Source organism: Lontra canadensis, unplaced genomic scaffold (assembly GCF_010015895.1).
Source record: "Lontra canadensis isolate GAN:19392208 unplaced genomic scaffold, GSC_riverotter_1.0 scaffold92, whole genome shotgun sequence".
In the NCBI taxonomy this organism is placed as follows: domain Eukaryota; kingdom Metazoa; phylum Chordata; class Mammalia; order Carnivora; family Mustelidae; genus Lontra; species Lontra canadensis.
The window spans coordinates 5,894,662-5,914,212 of NW_022631086.1; the positions used below are offsets into that span (position 1 = coordinate 5,894,662).

Here is a 19,551-nt window from a genome sequence, read left to right on the forward strand (position 1 = left end):
CTTTCCTATAACACGTTCAGCAGTTAAGAAATCAACAAGAAGACATCCCTATATTCAGAATTCCTGGTATTTAAAATACTCTAAGGTAGCTTCTCATTTTATCTTCAGAGAACCGTGTATAACGTCTGCAGAATTCATACTTCTGGCCTGTGTAATAGTGCAGAAATGTTTTGCCATTCCGTGGAGGTTTTGGATATTGGAAAAGGAAAGAACAGTGATGCCTGTGTTGAAATGATGTTACCTGCTCAGCGAGGCACTGAGGCGGCGTTTCGCCCTTGGCCGGGCCCCTCACACAGGGGGAGGCCCACCACTACCCCACGTCGTCCTCCACAGCTGGTGTGGTAGAGGAGCAAGTCTGCTGGTTTTCTTGAGTGATTTCTTGAGGGATTTTATTTCTACTACTTTTTTTCTGACTTAATTTGCACTCTCTACTTTCATAGGGATGAAAACAAGTTATTGAAACTCTAGTCGTCTTTGATAAAAGTCTGGCCCTTTCTTGGGGTATCAGATTTTAAAAAGCGTACCAACTATACGTGTTACGACTTGTAGAGCACATGTACACATACTTCAGTTTAGTTTTACTACCCAGACGCTTCCCCTCTACCCTCTGAGTTACATGAGATACAGCATGTACGAAACCTCTTGTGTCGTCCTTGCCTGTGTTACACGTACGTGCTCAGTAAATTGTCCACTTCTCACCCTTCATTTGCCCCTCCTCCTCTTGCGAAACTCAGCTGCCTGGGCCTGTTTGGGTTGTTAGTCTCCCAAACTTGCCCGAGATTCAGCTCTCTTCTCCTCAGGATGAAGAGACCTGGAACAGAGCCTTCGTAGAGTCACAGCAATTATCAGCTGACTCTTGACGAAAACTTTATCCCCTCGACTCCTGCCCGCGACTCCATTGTTGGGCCTCCCAGGGCTGCGTACCTCTTCTGATGGAGTGTGTTGGTGTGAACCATTGGCATTCTTCTGCATTCGTTTTGATTTCCTATTCTTCATGTTTATTTACCACGTAACAGAAGAGCATGGATGTGTGAAAACTATATTAAATACGTTGTAATTCAAAACAATACTAATTGGCTCTCCCAACATTATTGTCAAGAGTTGCGTAGGTAACTAAGTTAAGTGGCTGCAGTAATGGGAGTTTACTTTTCCTTGCTCATCCCACCTTGCAGTATTATCAGTGAGTGGTAAAGTCACCTAAAAGAGGAGAGAGAAAAGAAAAAGAAGATGTAAGGAAAGGCTCAGATGGAAATCTACTTTGCTTTCACTGAAGTCTGCCTTAGATAAACACCTTAGATTCCGCAAAGGGTTTTTAGATTTCTGAGACAGAGAACCATACGAGCCATAGTGCTTGTTCAGGAATAACCAGCGGGGACTGATAACACAACTTTAGTGGGAGATGAGACTGAAGGTGGTGAATCGGGTAAAATATCTGAAGATAATCCTCCTAAGTAGGATACATTTCTCACTCTTTTTCTCGGTCTTTGTATCTATAAGACACACACACACATAGAGGAAAGGGGAGGGGTCAAGGGGACCATGCATAAATAATTATATTAATACAGGAAACACAGCTTTGGTAGCTCTCTGCCTTTTTTCATTCCGATTGATTAGATGACATTCAGTATGTTGCAAGTCAGGTGGGGGTTTGCAAGTGAGAACACTTTGGAAGTATCTTGGTTTTTTTGTTTTTATTTTTTAAATTAACATATAATGTCTTATTTGTTTCAGGGGTACAGGTCTGTGAATCATCAGTCTTAAACAATTCACAGCACTCACCATAGCCCATACCCTCGCCAATGTCCATCACCCAGCCGCCCCAACCCTCCTACCCCGCCTCCCCTCCAGCAACCCTCAGAGTATCTTGTTTTTTTTAAGGACCGTTCTTTTAGACAGTTGTGTTTATTCATGCTTAAACTGTACATCCCAAACAGGGGACTTCTGCAAATGCTCGTTTAATAAGCCCAGCATATTTAGCTAGCGGTGGTAGCTGTGCAAAGGTATCTGGACAAACTATAGAGGAAATGAATGTTACTTTACAGTTGTAAATATATACGATACTCACCATCACAGTTTTACTTTTATAAACCCAGTTTCTCATCAAAACAACAAAATTATATGAAGTTTAATATAATTCATTTAGTAGCCTCTCTGATTGAAGTTTTTATACTGTGGTGTTCTAATAAAAAGTATGACCCAGACACTGTGTAACTTAATGATTAAAATTAAAAACTGTAGATTTCTTCATCTATAAAAATATTTAAAAACATCTTGGAGGAGGCATTCTTCTTCCAACATGTTTCTCTATGAATTATAAATAAATTTGTTTATTTTTAAATATGCCAGTGGCCACTTTTAACTGAAGGAGTCCTGTTGTGACAGAACGTTCTCATTTCCTATGATGTTTTTACCTAGAATTTATAGCCTATGTGTTCCTAAATGGGAATTCAGCTGACCTAGAGTAAAACATTTATATAAACTGAGACTACTCAAAGTGGAGTACAAATTTTAAAAAACGTCTAAAAAAAGGAGAAGTAAACAAACCATGATCATGCAGTTACCATGAATCACTATTAAATTTAAGACTGCAAGACCCCTGGCTGCCTCAGTTGGGGGAGCGTGTGACTTTTGATTTCGGGGTTGTGAGTTCAAGCCCCACATTGGGTGTAAAAATTACTTAAAATTGTAAAAAAAAAGAAAGAAAAAATTAAGGCCGCATTACTGACTAGGTAGAAGGGGGAAAATGAGGTTGCATGATTATTAACATAAAGTGAAAATATATCTTAAGGATGGAATATCAGGTTATTACTTTGTAAAAGAAATAGTTTATAAAGGAACATATATAGTACTCCTGTGAAAAAAGTGAATAATGATGCCAAAATAAGCATTTTCCTGGTTTTTTTTTTTCTTTAATAGTGTTAAAGAAATTTTTTCATTATATTTGGGATGATTATCATGAGCCTAAGTTTAGCATCCTGTCAACTAAACAAATGAATGAATGATGGGCTGGTTTTTCTGTAACTTGCATAACTGTCGCAATTAAAATCCAGCAACTCTCTCCAAAGGAGTAGCTTATTGGGCCTGTTTTCATTTCAGAGTGTAATTCTTGAAAATAGTAATTTTGTAAGGGTAAAACATGTAGCAGAATGAAAAGTCATTTAATAAAGAAATAGTTCAATTGAGAAGAGAGTATTTTTCATAAACTTTTCTCTGTTCGGAGGGATAGGTGACATTTTGTTTTGTAACTCGGCATTTTTCTGTTATCTGCTTTTATGGGAGAAGATTGCTAATCTTTGAGTTACAAGATTTGGACTCAAGATTAATTGGTTAGTCTAGTGATGGTCTCCATTTTACAATGCAAGCATTCTGCTAATGACTTAGTACCATGACAGTTTGTATCTTGTGGCAAAACTTAGTGGTGTTTTTTTAGTTCTGGTTTTCTTTTGGTTGTTTGGGGGGGAGGAGGGTATCTGTTGACTTGGATACATTATAAAATTGGAGATATGTTCTTCAGGACAAACCGGATAAACCCATAATCTGTCTAGCTCCTTCAGAGTTCTAGTGGGAAGAATGCTAAAGCTGGTGTGATTTCTCCACTTCTGCCCCCTAGGACTGACCTTGGAAGTGTCTTGCGCTGCGTGTTGGTTGCCGCGCCTTATGTTGTAAAAAGGAATGGGTGTGGTGAGCAAGCCAGCCAGTGGCCCACCCAGTAGACGTGAAGATCTTGACAGCCGTCTTGATTTGAACCCACAACTGTCACTGGCTCTTGGCCATTTATCAGCCTTTGTGGGGAAGGAGAGCGGGGTCTGTTGGGGCAGCTGTATCATGTTCCTGTTATTTTGAGGGAGTTGGACTTTTTTGAGCCCAAACTGTATAACGGAATTTAACAAAAAGACAATTTAACATACATTTACTCTTACAGAACAAAACGTTGTAGGAAACTACCTCTGTTCATTTGTTGGCCAGTCTTGTCATTTATAACTTGCTCTAAGTAAAAAAGGCCTAGTAGGATAAATTCCTCTTTGTAGATACTTTTTAAGAGGACTTGAACTCCAGTGTTAATTCTTTTGTATTTCATTACCTCCAGGAAAACGACTTGCTCAAGATTTTTTGGCTCTTTCAACTCCAAAGCCTGTGCTTTTAAAAATCATACAGTTACAAAATCATGAAAGAGCAATGTCTGTGTTAGCTGTGTGTGTGTGTGTGTGTGTGTGTGTGTGTGTAAGACACAAAAAATCCCCTGTAAATTGCAAAATTGTTTCTCTTCAGAGGGCTTAAAAAATACCTTGAGTTTGTTGGGATTAGAATGGGTGGCAGGCAGGGTAACTGTCCTTCTGGAGCTGCAGTACACAAATCGATTTTGCTCCCTTAGCTGCCTGCCTGCGTGTGCTTAAAACAATTTTTGACAAATGCCGGAGTTTCACAAATGTAGGAGTAGCAGTTCTCGAGGTGGTTTTGCAAGTCCCTTGGAACAGCCTTGCCCGTCTTCAGTCACTCTTCATTTGAATGAGAAAGGGGATGGTAGAAGCTATTTTTATTTTCCCCTGGGAGCAAGAGAAAAGGAGGCGGAACTCTGTACCATGTAATTTTAAAAAAGAAAAAAAAAATCAGATTCCATTGAGATTCTTTCTTGTTTACTTTTTATTTTACTCTTGCCGTCTCCCAGTGTGTTTGCCTAATATAAGTCTTCCCCCAGGAATATGAGAATATGTGGTATGGTCCGCCTCATAACCTTCCTGGATATTTTTATAATTTATCATCAGCTGACACCGCCTGGGTAGAATATTCTTACCACTCCCTCTGGCTGCTGGAAGTCTGAAATTACATCTTTGTCTTTGAAGTCAGGCATACTGTTAGCGTTGCTATGGTGACAGGGTGGGTAATGGCGTCCACAGACAGGAGATCGGTATTTAGCGTCTAAACGCTGCTGTACACAAGGCCTTGATTTTTAGAGTGGTTACTGAACTATTCCCTTTTAGTAAATGTTTAAAAATTACATTTTTACATGGTCTTACTAGATTAATAGTCATGGTTTATTTCATTTTAACTGCAAGGATAAAAGCATTATTCCATTAAATGGGTAGCTCTTTTTCTCTCTTGGTTTATGCATTATTAACACAGGCTTTCCTGTTTTGCTTGTAACATTTTATAGGCTTTTTCAAACATGCAGTCAGATTTGCTCTGTTGCTCCTTTATTTTTTGGTCTTAACCCATTATCTGCTTGATCTTCCATGATTTCAGAGGAGACAAACTTCTTAAGGAACTAAGCTTTAAAATATTAAAAATGAAGAGGAGGAGGGAGGGTGAGAGTTGTGTGTGTGTATGTGTGTGTGTGTGTGTGTGTGTGTGTGTGTGTGTGTGTGTGAGATAATGTTGACTGGCCGGTCTTACCCCATGAACTGCAGCAGTAACTTTCTTTTTAAGTGTTTCTTTTGTTTCAGGTTTCTTTTTAGCCCCTCTCCTGTACTCTACCTTCACATAGGAGGTTAAAGGAAAGATAATTTACAGTTGGGAACTGTGGGACATTTTGAAAATGTTTTAGTTAATGTAACTTTTTAAAAATGATTTTATTTGAGAGAGAGAGAGTTGCGGGGGTAGAGAGGAGCAGAGGGAGAGGGACAAGCCGACTCCCCACTGAGCACAAAGCCCACCATTGGGCTAGATCCCAGGACCCTGAGATCATGACCTGGGCTGAAACTAGGGGTTGGATGCTTAACTGACTGAGCTACCCACGTGCCCCAGTTAATGTAACTTTTGAAGTGATAGTCTCTCAATTTAATCTGTTTGGTCTGAGACCAGTAACTTATATTACTTATGATTTGTTGATTCTTGATTATTTTGTCATTAGAATAATAGTGACTCTTAAAAGTTCACACAGTACATGCGTATGCCTCCCTACCTCATTTACGAACTGCTTCTGGAATATCATTTTGAAAGCCTCATGATCTGGACCTTATGCCTTCATAAAGTATTTGTTAGGAAATTCTTCCTTGGGTTAACTTGAAATGCTTTCTTGGATTTGGATTCTACTTCTGCCTTCTTAAACCACATGAGAGAAACCTAAATCCCTTGTCTCTATCATGGCTGTTCAGATATTTGAAGACGGTTTTCATTTTACATGTTTTTTCACTTGCCTAATTAGTTCCTTTATCTTCCCCATTATGAAGTTTCAATTCTGTCCCCACCCTGCTCTTAATTCTTTGGTAAAGTTCATTTTGTGTAAGTGCCTCCACATAGGAATCCACAGCCAGACTAAATACTCCCAACAGAAGTGTGGCTGGTATAGAGCCGGTCAGTCACCGCCTTTGTTCTAGACCGTCGCGGTGGTAGGCGCTTGGTGTCAGAGCTGAATCCCGCTCTGGCCCTGTGATGGGAGGTCCTTTTAAGGCTCATCTCTCATCTATCCTGTACTTGAGCCTAAGAACAGCTTTCGCCTTTACCCTCATTGAGTCATTTGGGTCATCGTTCAAGCCTGCTAACGTGTTTTTGGATTCCAAATCTAGCATCTGTTGTATTTAATATAATTTCTACCTTTGTGTCATCTATAAATTCCTGTCTCATTATAACTCTTAAAATAAGCAAATTAAATAGGCTGAATGTAGAACTCTTTGACGTTTCGGTTGTTGCCATTCATCCAGGGATAATAAATATAGAGCTTCCGTGTGTTCTAGACCATGCATTACATGTTAGCTACAATGCCACCCTAAGAGACTTAGGCTAGAAACTGAGTGGGAGTCCAGAACAGTCGGGATTATGGTTCTGTTACACATAAAGGCTCTGTGATATTGAAAGTTACATATGATTTGTTCCTGATGTAATCTTGTCTTCATCAAACCTAAGTTTTCTGCATGGGAGATGGAAATAGACTTCGTAAGCCACTTGTTGTTGCAGCATCAAGGGATACACACTGGCTTCTTCCCTGTAACCAGGAGGAATGGCCAAAATAAACATCAAGAGAAGGTAGAAGAGCCTGTGCCTATCCCCTGGGGGCCCTAGAAATGAAGCCTGAATGTCATGGGTCAAGGCAGATGGTAGTCCCCCTGGTCTTGGGATCTTTGAAACAAAGTGTCCTGTGTCAGGGACCTAAAATTCCAGTGAACAAGACTGTCGGTCACAGAAGCCCATGGCCTACCTATCCGGTGAGGATGGTTAGTGGAGAGAGCAGATAGAGTGTGTGTTTGTGTTGGGGGAGAGGGTTCCTCCTCTACATCTTCCTTTTTTCCCTCTGTATTCAGCTGCGTGTCTGACGCATGCTGCGTGCTTTCCTGTCCATTACAAATTGTCCCGTCTGAGGGGGCACTGGCTACTAGGGACATGAAACTGACATGGTCTTTTCTAGGGATGGCTAGTTCCCTTGCAGGGATGTGCACCGGCGGCCTGGCACTGGGGAGGAGAGGCAGGGTACTACTTCTGCAGTACGTGGTGGCTCAGCCTTCTTGCTCCCCTCTGCCTGTGGGAGCAAAAGCAAGCGTGAGCCAAGTGAGTCACCCAGAAAAAAAAAAAAAGACATCCTTTTGTGATTGGGTCCTAGGTCTCTCCATGTATGTGTGGAGAACAGGCATGCAAGTTTTGCTTGTATTACGCTGCTTCTTCCCTCCCCAACCCTACATCTTCTCTCTCAAGCCAGGGCTCCATTTCTGGACATCGGTACTTGAGAGGCAGAACACTTACAGATTAAGAATTTGCCAATAAGTTTTATAGATTGGAAAAAAGAATGCTTTAGACCAGCGCTGGCTCATGGAGTGACAGGTGGGGACTACTCCTCTGGAGATGGTCTCTGGGGGCATCATTCCTTTTCTTTCCTCAGTTGTAGGCTCTTTATACTGATGACCGTGCAGGCTACTCGAGTTGACCAGCCGTTTTGGCTTGAATTGGGGCGAGGAATGGGTATGTTCTCACTCTAATGAAACCCTTCATGAGGTTTTTATTAAGTGAATTCTGTATCTCCCTTCAAAAGAACAAATATGTGAGTGAATTTGGTCCTGTTTGCAGTATTTGTAACAGCGAGTGTGTTCTAAAGACTTTTTGGATATTCTAGATCTGCAGCGTCCAACAGAATTTTCTGCAGTGATTAAAATATCCTGTATCTGTGTCATATAGTATGTTAGCCACTTGCCATGTGTTACTGTGTAGCACTTGAAATATGGCTGGTGCGAGGAGCTGAATTTTGAATTTTAATTAAATTTAAAATAGCCACATGTGGCTAATGGCTTCCATATTGGACAGTCCGTTTCTAGCTTATGGATCCTACGTAGTCTTGTTTTTACTACGGAATAGATTTTGGTAAAATAACCATGTGCTCATTCACATTCAGGTTTTCAGTGCATTCTGAATTAGCATTTCTGTCTAACCCCTTCATACGTGTGTCCCGGAGATTACAGGTACAAATGTATTTTAGGTGCTGAGTTCATCGCTTGCAGGGTTTTGGTGTATAGATTGAAAACCAAGATTTCGGGAGTAAGGTAGTTGTCCCCTCAGTGGGTGGTTGCTGTGTGCTCAGTGCTGTTTCAGAAGTTAGCCTAAGTGTTTCACGTCTTTCTACGTGCCTGTGTATCTGCACTTTGGATTACCTGTATTTACTGGATGTAGTTACTACAGAGGTGGTTACCTTTAGGCTCTCCTCTGGGTGCACCCCCCTCCCTCCCACATGCAGACTAGCACCAGGATCAGCTTAGGGTGTGCGGAGTCCAGGCCCCTGAGCATGGGCTGGAGGTCAGGCAGCGGTGTGACCACCCCCCCCGCCCCCCCCCGTCTCCCCCGGGAGCACAGTAGTGTCGCGGGGAGGTCGAGGATTCTGCTCTCCCGGACCACTGTGCAGGTGTAAGCTGCAGCTTTCCGACACAGTGCAGAACGTCTTAAGGTCTATGCATCTGGCATCTTTTTCAGAACTTAGGTGTCATATCTGCGAAGTAGCCTGGGGTTCAGCCTCTGGTGTTGAAAATAGCTTCCTGTGACTACATACAGATGTCTGCTGATAAACAAGGCTGTGTTCCCTTCTGTGTAATTGCAAAGGGCATCAAGACCTGTGTTCTCAGTGAGTCTCAGATAATTTCCTATTTACGGAGTGCGAATAAGCGGCAGTTCCTGGGCAGCCGAGGAATTTGCCAACTCTGACTTCCCCAGGCTGCATTGCTCCCTCGCTAGGTGAGGAGGGAGCTTGCCGAACGAGCTGGTGATGCAGCGAAAGCCTGGAGCTCAGTCCCTCCGGCTGCCCTTCTCCAGGCCGCTCCGCCTGGGCTGCGGTTCCCGGTCGGGGATCGCATGTGGCGCTGCCTTCCGCATCTCCTTCTCCGTTCACGGTTCCAGGGCTCCGCAGGTTCAGGATGTCCAGAAGCACTGTGGGTTCCCTCTCAAGTAATGCAGCTGCGTAGTGTGAACACCGTGTTCCAGGCTTTCCGATCCGCTTGTCCCCACCTCCGAAAGTCAGCTTTGCCTGCTGCCTGCCTTCACCTCTCCAAACACCACATCTCACGCCTCGTCCCGCCCGTGTGTTGAGTCTGTTTCCTGAGAGCAAAAGGTTAAAGGGTGACTTTTTGTTTTTGAGGTCATTATCCCACAGCTAGGAACATCTTTTTAGGTCATTATCCCACACCTAGGAACATCTTTTTATTTTTAAACCCCACCCCACTTAAAGAAGAGGAAGGACCCTAGGAATGAGTAATAATGATTTTCTCAGTATTTGTCTGGTCCTAGGGCAGGAATGTACACTTCCACTTCGGAAGTAGATGGATGGGTTACTGGTGGTTGTCGCTCTCACTCATTCAGTCCATAAACCTAATTTGTTTTATTTATGATGGGAGAAGGGGAATATATGAATTCATTTTACTAAGCAGTTCTTGAGTTTTTGTAGTGCGCTATTATGACAGATACATTCTTGGTTTGAGCAAAGATGAGGAAGTACAGAATCCCTGAGATTATGAAGCACTTTTCAGCAGATATAATCTGTTGTGGGATATATATTTGTTGTAGGATATTTAAATGTTCTCCAAATGTCTTCAGTACTTCTTGTGAATAGTAACTGGTTTTAATTACAGGCTGGATTTCTCTTTCCCCTTTTGAGAAATAATAGTCCTCCCTCCTCCCCTGTTCCCCTTTTGGGAAAAGTCAGTAATCTGGGTAATTTCTATTAAAAAACCTCTATTAAAACCAAGGAGTGATTGTAGTCCACTTAATGAAGCAAAGCACAAAAGATGATGAGGACAGGAGCGGTAGAGAGTTAGTTCACTCATGAAGCCACTTACTTTTAAAGGTAAGGAAAAATAAAGAAGCCCCCTTCTCTTTCTTCCAACCTGGTTGTTATCTGGAATTTTCAGTTAAGTAAAATGGTTAACCACTTACATGTGCTTCAAACTAAACACAAAACCCCAAAGACTATTTAATTATCACACTTTTGTTAATAAGATTATGGGACTTGCATAGGAAAGATACTGTGCAAAATAGAATCCTTTCCTGTGTTAGTGAGAATATTGGTTTGTGTTCTTTTTAATTATTGGGTCTAATATTTCTGCTTTTTAGTCAACGAAGGGTGAAAGCAAGAAAATGACCATTACTTCATCTTGCTGGAAAGGTCTTGCCTAATCCAAATTGTTTGTTACATCGTGTAGGGCTTTGTTCTTAAAACCTCTTAAAAAGATGGATGTAATATCTTCTTTCTCAAGATAGTTTCGATAAAATCTCAGCAGTTTACTAAAATTTTATGAGACGTCTTTAGAAAAAAAAAATACAACAGTTGAAGAGCTGTCGACTCTGTCATCTGAGGCATTCTTTCTTTTTAAATATCTCATTTAAAAACTATGAATTCGTCCTCACCCCACTGTCCAGTAAATAAATAAATAATATTTAAAGCTTTAGGTTTCTCCTGCTAGTTTCCTTTTGTGTGTGGTTTGGTTGGGTGAGATCTGCAGGAACACTGTTAAAAGTGGGAAGTGATTTAACATACCTTTGAGGCATTTGGCCATAAAGATTTGGTTTCTGCTGAGAAAGCACCAAGGTATGAACTTGTTGTGTGGGCGTGGCAGGGTGGGCTGGGGGACAGTGAGAGCACCAATCTCCGCCCGGCTCCCAGTAGCTCTTTGTTCCGTCACTTTGGCTTCTTAGGAAGAGCATTGCATTTTTCTCAGATCAGGACAGGAACAGTCCACTTTCTGAATGAGTGAAGTGGAAGTGACGCTCTTTCCCCCCTCCCCCGTGCCCTTCTTTAATCCATTGCTGGGAGTTGAGAATTTTGTACACCGTGTGTCCTTCTCTGGTTTGCTCCGTGCCTACCCTAGTATACTGCTTAAATTTTCATTCAGAATCATCTTTGAAGATCATGCAAGTCTTGATTTAACTGAGAACATTATGTTCGCCCTAAACTATTATGATTTTTTAAAAGTAGTATTTTGTTTTTCTTTACAGTTCCTAAATTTCTTTACTTAAAAATAAAAAAAAAATTAAAAAACACAAAACAAAACGCAGCGCATTTCTGTTTTCTGACGGAGAATTAGGCTTTGTACAAAATGTGTGATGTAGCATCTGTTTGTATGACAGATGTCCTTTATTGACTCATAGTAAGTTCCCCTGTGCATTGATATAATGGAATTATTGTTCTTAAAATAATTTATCCTAATTTATAGTAAACTAAAATTATATTTTCATTTTGGAATTATATTAGTGCAACCAGTAAGAAATGACATGCATAAAGTTTGTTTTATTGACAAAGTATTGCCCTTTAAAGTACTATTTTTGTTTATGAGCAAATGTCTTTCGTTTATATGGGTTTGGGTGTGCATTCCTTCGAGTCTGTTTCCCTAGTGCAGCTACTTACTAAAGCCTGAAAAATTAAGGTGACAATTTCATTTCTGCTCTGCATTTGTTTTTTTTTTTTTATGAACGTACAGGGCAGTTGTCAAATGGGCTGAACCCAAATTATTCTCTGAGAAGAAAAAAAAAAAAACCCAGCCTGGTAAACTAGAATTAGAATTCGGATTTAGCAAAGTTGCAGGGTTTTAGAATCATAAGCTTCGAGCCCTTTATTTTTTAAGACTTGAATTTAGAGAGGTGATTTGGTTCAGTGAAGATGCAGAATTATTCCCTAAACATTCTATGAAACTAAGCACCAGCGTGGAGAGCAGAGCTCATGGGATCTGCCTGTAGAGTTCAGGGGGCCACTTCAAAAAACCATTGCAAGATGGGCAGCCTTCTTATTTTGCTAAAAAGGAGCAAATAATTGTAAAGTAGAACATTGATTTCTAAATTTGAAGTGCTGTATGTTCTCAGAGAGAAGGGAAGAAATCGCTCATAGAAAACAGAAACTGCAAGCGCCTCAGCCCTGGTCAGGACACCTCTTGCTCACTAGTCTGTGGGAGCCGGGCTCCGCGTGCTAGAAACCGGCCGGATGTGCGCGCCCTGTGGCCGAGTGCCTGCTGTGTGAGGCTACGTAATAGAAACCGAATACTGCAGTAGTTTCTACAATTAATCAACTTTCTTCCACTGTCCGATTCCAAGCCAAAACTGCACTTAAAAATGTGGCTCTGTCTTTTGGAGAGTAAAATGGAAGGAATCACTGGGGAGGACCTCCGGGAGGAAGTGAGATGCTGACTTAAGAGAATTTTGACTTCGGCTCTTCCGCGTGGAACCGAGGTGACTTCCTGAGCACAGCCCTGAGCCTTGCCCTTCAGCTGCTCGCTGGCGGGAGCCAGGGTAGGTGCTGCTCCTCCGAGCCTCTCCTCATTTGGATCGCCCTAGGGAGCAGAGCCTCGAGCTACCCCATCAGCACCCGCGCCTTGCCCTTCACCTGCTCTGGGTCCATATCTCAGGGGGACCGCTTGATTGACCTCTTGATAGAAGGCTGGTGATGGGCGCTGGTACTGGCAGTCCCCGAAATGAGTGATGAAGGCAAGACGGTGCCTAACTTTTATCTCCTGTTGAATGTGAAATTGACACGCAGGTAGTATTTGCTGTGGTTCCAGAACTAGAAATAAATGGGCACATGAGGCTAAGAACAACTCTGTCGGATCTTACATTATTGAGATTTTGTTTTCTGAGGAATGTATTTCTAAAAAGAAGAAACTATTCTATGTATTCCACAATAAAGTAAGAAATACCATGTGGTGGGAGCAGCCTGCCAATTCTTTCTTCTTATAAAAATAAGTCAACTCCACTATGCCACCCACTCTGTTTTTACTAGAAAGAATGGGTGTACTGATTTATTTCACAGATAATTTTGTATGTAATGTATATAATTTTGTATGTATATATATAGTCTTTAAAAATACTATAAAAGGGTAAATGATAATTCAGTAGATTCAGATTTTTTTTTACCTTTTTATTTTGAAACTTCAAAATAAAATGGAAGTAAAATGCATTGCCATGGTTCTTAATTTTATTTTTATTTTTTATTTTTAGAAAGTAGTTTTTCAGAAGTCTGTACGCATGTCAGTTTCATTAGTAGTATTATATAGTTAACATAACTAATTTGGTAGGTTCTGTTTGTTTTAGTGGATTTATTTTATTTAATTCTGTTGTATTCTTGCATCAAATAAGGACTTAGATTGGGAACTCTAACTTAGAGTTAGATTGGGAAGAAAGAAAGAAACCTATTGCTCAGTGTTTTCTCTATTTAAAAAGAGCTTTATTGGTTATTCTAACCACATGGGTAATATATACTCTTTTATAAAGTTCAGATTACTGTTTTCTGTATCTTAGATGTTTTTTTTCCATAAATTCTCGGGTAATTCATTTCTTTTAGAAAAACAGGGTCATATCAGCTATGTACTGTTTTATAACCTGCTTAGAAAACGTAATGTAATTTCTTATCAGGTATAGTTGTATGCCTTCATTTTAGATGATCGCATAGCATCTATACAGAATAAGCCTGTGTAAGAAAGTATTAAACCTAAATATACCATATAATTAGGTATCGCGGTTTTAAGTTGCCTTGTTATATTGAGCTTTCAGGTTCAAAATGATACTTAGACCCCCCCCAAAAAAAAATTATGAGTAGTATTTACTAAGAATGTTCAAATGCTATTTTATTTATTTTTAGATCAAATGCTACTTTAAGTCTGAACCATAGAAGTTTGTTTTTTAAATAAACAAGACTCCTTAAAACAAACTTTTTCCTTTTGGTGTATTTATGTAAGATTCTCCCTGTTTACAGAAATTGTATCATGTTTGTTTTGAAAATAGAGATTTTTAATGTGCTTAGGAGATAGAGGTCTGAGAGGGATGAGAGATCACGCAAAGCACAAACTGGCGTGGCCTAAATCTGGGTTCCGTGGCAGTGTTTTGTGCCTTCCTCTAGCACCAACACGTGCTCGCCAAGTATGGAGAGATACCTCACGTGAATGAGGGGTCCTCGCACACCAGTCTTTTGTTTCAGTTTCCACATCTCTTCTTTCATTCTTAGAAGACACCAGAAAGGCTCTGCATTTTGACTTTTACAGTTGTGGGGAGGGTCATCCTCAGTTTTCCCCCCTGGCCCCTTCCCAAAAGGGGTGGGCTTGTCATGGACTCAGCTGCAGGCCTCTCAGCTCATCTCCTGACCTTTGGCTCGCCAGGACTGTGAGCTGTCAGTGCTCTCTGTGACATCCGTGGGATGTGACTTGAATGGATAGACTGCATGCGCTGAGTCAGCTGTTTCTCATTCCCTTCCACAGGAGAAAAGCAGGTGCTAAGTCTCATTTTGAGAATTTATCGCTGTCTGTTGGTGACACTTTAGAGACCACTCTGCTTATTTGACTAATAGCCGAATGGAAGCTAATAGTCTGTTTAGGCCATCGAAGCCTAAAATCCTAATTTCTTCCTCTGACCTCCCCCTCCAAAAAAATATCTCTTCATGTTTTTGTGCTGAGACTACAGACAGGCAAATGTGATATTTTGTGCAGGGAAAATTAGGATAGGATTGAGAGATTTGTGGTTTTAAATTCTTTTATGGTAACATACTTTTATGTGTATGCTCAGGTCATAGAAGGTCGTGTGTATGGGTCTGTATGTCTCCGTGTGTAAAAATTGTAAATTTGGAGTTACCGATTTTGAAAAAGAAGAAGATACATTTTTTTTTTAAGATTTTATTTATTCATCTGACAGAGATCACAAGTAGGCAGAGAGGCAGGTAGGCAGAGAGAGAGAGAGAGAGCGGGAAGCAGGCTCCCTGCTGAGCAGAGAGCCCAATGCCGCTGGGCTCGATCCCAGGACCCTGGGATCATGACCTGAGTCGAAGGCAGAGGCTTTAACCCACTGAGCCACCCAGGCGCCCAAAAGAAGATACATTCTTAAACCACCTCCTTTTTAAACAGCTGAACGTCAATGGAAGTACGAAATCTCTTACCTGAACAGGTTTCTTCTTCATACAAATTTTAAGAAAATTTACTGAAGTTCTACTTATATCCTGTGTATGTGGTCTGTGAAGATTTGTTTTGGGTATTTGGGGAGAGTGATTCTTTGGTTCTTTTTATTTTGGCTTGTAGGAAATGAAAAATATATGAACAGTCCAAGTATCAACGTAGATGAGGTGCTAAATAAATTGTAATAAGCACCAGAGGACATAAAAATGTGTTAATCTCAGAGCTGCATGATGATTTTTGTCTTGTGAAAGGTTAGCTTTTCAATTGCACGACTTAATTACTTTTCAAATGAATATTTCATAAGTTTTTTTTTCATTGGATATATATCTACACGCGTATTCTATTCCCCATGTGGTAGACATCGGTTAGCAGCAGTTTTGAGATTCAGTTATGCCCTTCCTGTCCGCCCCCCGCCTTGCATACAGCAGTATAATCAAGACTTTCTCGTTTTTAAAATATTTTTTAGAGGTTCAAAGTAATAACATCATTCACCAGTGCTTTCCCTGCCATTACTTTGTTGATTTTTCTATTGAATGTGATGGCACAGCTGATTTCTCCATTTTACCCAGGCGAGCCCCTGGTAAGAATAGGAGACGGTGTTTTCCACCTTCCCAGGCGCACTGCTGTCCCTCCGCAGAGTGAGGCTTGGTTTTGGGGCAGCAGCTCTCTTGCTTGCTCAGTCTCCCTTCTACTTTCTCTTAACAGTGTAGAAAGAGTTTGTCATTTAAGAAAAATTACTGTTGATTATTCTGTGGCTGTTTTGCACAGGGTAGCAGGGGTTAATGGAATAAACTAAATTTGCACTTTAATTCATGAATATGTATTAATAGCTTATAGAAAGCTTAGAATAAACTTTCATTAAGTTTAAAATAAAAACTTTGTGGTTTCAGTTTAGGAGAAAAGTTACTGTAATACAAACAGAAAGAAAAGCTTGATAGCCTCTTTTTCCAGCTCTGTTATATCAAGTAAAGTTTTGACAGTTTGGAGCCTAATGTAGAGTTATAGTTTGCTAATTATCTCTCGTTTGGAATTTGTAGATAGTAAAATTATTTTTTGTTAGCTTCATTATCCAAAAGTCGTAATTAAATATACATTCAGAGTTCATTGCACATCATACAAAAATGAAATAATCTTGACTAAGTTCTGAGAATTTTCAGATTATGTAACTAATTTTGTGTTTAAGATGTAGACAAGACATTCTTTTTAAAATTACTGGGATACACATATCCTTTGTAATATGCTTTGCTTTTATTTACTGTTGATGCTGGACTAGCAGAACTGGATGATATCTGGCCTTTGCACGAGGGCCAGAACTTAGAGTATCCCTGAGCTATTTAAGATGTGCTGCCCATTTTATTTCTGGTAAATGGGATGAGTCTCTGTTTGTATGTACTATTAATTTATCATTCAACAGGACAGACCTATAGCAAACAAATTAACCATTTCTTCACTTGAAATTCAAGTTTATGCCCACTTGAGAGTGGGCAGGTAATACTTAACTGATATATTGCTGTTCACAGTATACCAAGATTTTAAAAACAGGACCAAACCAGAAAACAGACTCTTAACTATAGAAACACATGCTGAGGGTTGCTCAAAGGGAGATGGGCTCAATGGCTGATGGGGATTAAGGAGGGGAAGAGCCCAGTGTCCTGCATGAGAGATGAATCAGTAAATTCTACATCCGCAGCCAATATTACACTGTATGTTAACTGGAATTTAAATAAAAACTTGAAACAGAAAAAGGACGTTCTTTAAAATCTTATTAATCTTATTTTGCTTAGAAAGTGTGGTTTCAGTTTGGGGAAAAGTTATCACAATATAACATAGGTAACTTTTAATAACCTCTTTTTTCAAATTCCTTTAATATCTTAGTCTGTTTCATTTTCTTTGTCTTTGCTGTTAGTTAGTGTTGATGTGTTGTCTTTTTCATAACCTTGCTTAGAGAGTTCATCTCAATCATCAGTAGAGAGATGTAAACCTGGTCTTTTGAGGGACTCTGAAGGGGTCAGAGTAATCTGTTTTTCAAAATATACCTTATATTTGAACATGTAAAGCTGTGTTCCCGAATACAAATTAGCTTTACACGTGCACACATATAGGTACACACACCTAGGCTTTTCAGATAAGAATATTCACAGTATTAAGACAAGGATCACTATAGGAAATACCATTAAATAGGTATGAAAAAGTCATGAAGATAAATCAGCTGTCACCCAAGTTAATGATTAATTTGGAAATTAGGTTTTTTTTTTTTTTGGCTCCTGGTACTTCCTTCTTTTGACTAATTTTCTCTGCTCTGAATGATGAGTAAAAAAGAACAGGGAGAAGGGAGAAAATATGTATATATCTGTGTAGTTTGGTACATAAAATCTGTTTCAGTGCTTTAAAAATATAGTAATATGAATTTACTTTATATATGTCATTTGAAATAGAAATTTCCAAATCTGCTGTTATAGGTCAAAGCATGTGTATATTCATTATTGTTATTACAGTGAAAATTTGAGCTTTAGACCCTTGAATGTATCTAATGTTTGAATTGATCAGTGAGTTGAAATGATCCGTATAACTAACTTATAACTGCATTTGAAATGTGGATACTCTATGTGGTTTTGGGGGCTTGTGGGTATTTTGACAGAAGTGGAAATGAGAGTCATGAAGAACCTTGATTTATCCCATAGGAAGCTCAGTTTCAAAATTTATTTTTCTTTTCAGTTAAGTAAATCTTTACAGTAGATGTATGTAAAGTTCACATTTGCGTAGAGTTCAGGGCACTGAACTTGTTTCCTGTTCTTTATGTCCTGGGAAAGGACTGTCCTTGTTTTCACCTTCAGTCACCGGCAGCCTTTCCCAGTCCCTCCCTGTCTGTTCCCTCTGTATTCCTGCTGTGGCCTAGTAAAGGAGACTGACCTGCCACAGGGCCTCGCTTTCACACGTTGTTAGCCAGACAACATCTTATCTTGATGTTACTCATTACCTAGAAATGATTTTTTTTTTTTTTTTTGTAGATTTTTATTTTCAAGTAATCTCTATACCCAGTGTGGGGCTTGAACTCACAACCCTGAGATCTGAGAGTCATACACTCTACTGACAGCCAGCTAGGCTCCCTTGGAAATAATTATTTTAAACTATTGTTACTGATAATGCTACTTGATAGTCAGTATTTTAGTTTTAGTACTGAGTGTTGTAAATTGATATGTATATCCGGATATTTTGCTCATTTTGCCCTCATTTTACAAAAATGGGTTCTGTTTTGTCTTTTTAAAGTAAGCTCTAGGCCCAACATGGGACTGGGACTCATGGCTCTGCCGACTGAGCCAGCCAGGCACTGCTGAGTGGGAAATTGAGACTGACAGTATTAGTGATAAGAAATCTGTCTGAAATATGTAATACCAAGATGTGAAACATTTGAAGAAAATGAATCTAGAAAATCTTTGTCTTCACTGATTATTCATTGCCCTTTAACCAGAAAATAAATCCTCATTGGAGATTATGTTTTAGGAAGCAAAGTGCAAATTAAGCATTTCTCCTCCTTCTTCATCATTCTCATCCCCACCCTCATTGCTGTGTCTGGCGCAGAACCCCCTTTGTGATTAGCCTTTTGCTCTTTTGTTCTGTACGTGTTTTTAGAAATAAATTCTGTGAATGTAGGGCTACCTATAATCTCAAAGTTCTTAACACTTCCAGTGGTTATAAGATAGAGTTACAAGCATGGGGTTAGCTGGGTCTGAGTTTGAATCTCTGCACCCCCGCTTCTGGCTCTGTGACCTGAGCAATCTAGACTCATACTTCACCTCTTTCTCTTGCTGAAAATGGGAATAAAAGTTCCTTCTTTACAAGTTATTGGCAGGATAACTTGAGATCATGCACATGCAGCCCCTTAGTAAATGGTAGCTCGTTTTTGTTCTTAATGGTTATTCTGGCTTGAGGCTCGGTGCTAGCTGCTTGGAGGGAAGGGATAGGAGCATCTGGTAGTCGATCTCTTACTACCTGTGAGCGGAGCCCAGACTCGTGGGGAGCAGGCACTCAACAGGAAGCTTGTGACTTTTGCTCTAGGGGAAGCACTGTTGTAAAGGATAGTTAGCTTACGGTAGCAGTGATTTTGTTCATAGGCTGAGAAATTTAATTTCAATTTGGTATATTTCTGGAAAATATATTTCAGGTTCCAAAAATTTTACTTTTATTATTATTATTATTGTTATTATTATTAGATCTTATTTATTTG

The 19,551-nt window shown here is 40.0% G+C and overlaps 1 protein-coding gene and 1 long non-coding RNA gene across 8 annotated transcripts in view; both read left to right on the forward strand.

The window, feature by feature from the left end:
* The window catches only part of ARID1B (AT-rich interaction domain 1B), a 429,044-nt gene that overhangs the window by 162,765 nt on the left and 246,728 nt on the right, over positions 1-19,551 (forward strand). The gene's annotated exons all lie outside the window — the stretch shown is intronic.
* Positions 9,328-10,711, forward strand: LOC116854508. The gene is made up of 2 exons (XR_004380173.1): positions 9,328-9,544; positions 9,578-10,711. It is a non-coding gene; the product is annotated as an uncharacterized LOC116854508 (long non-coding RNA).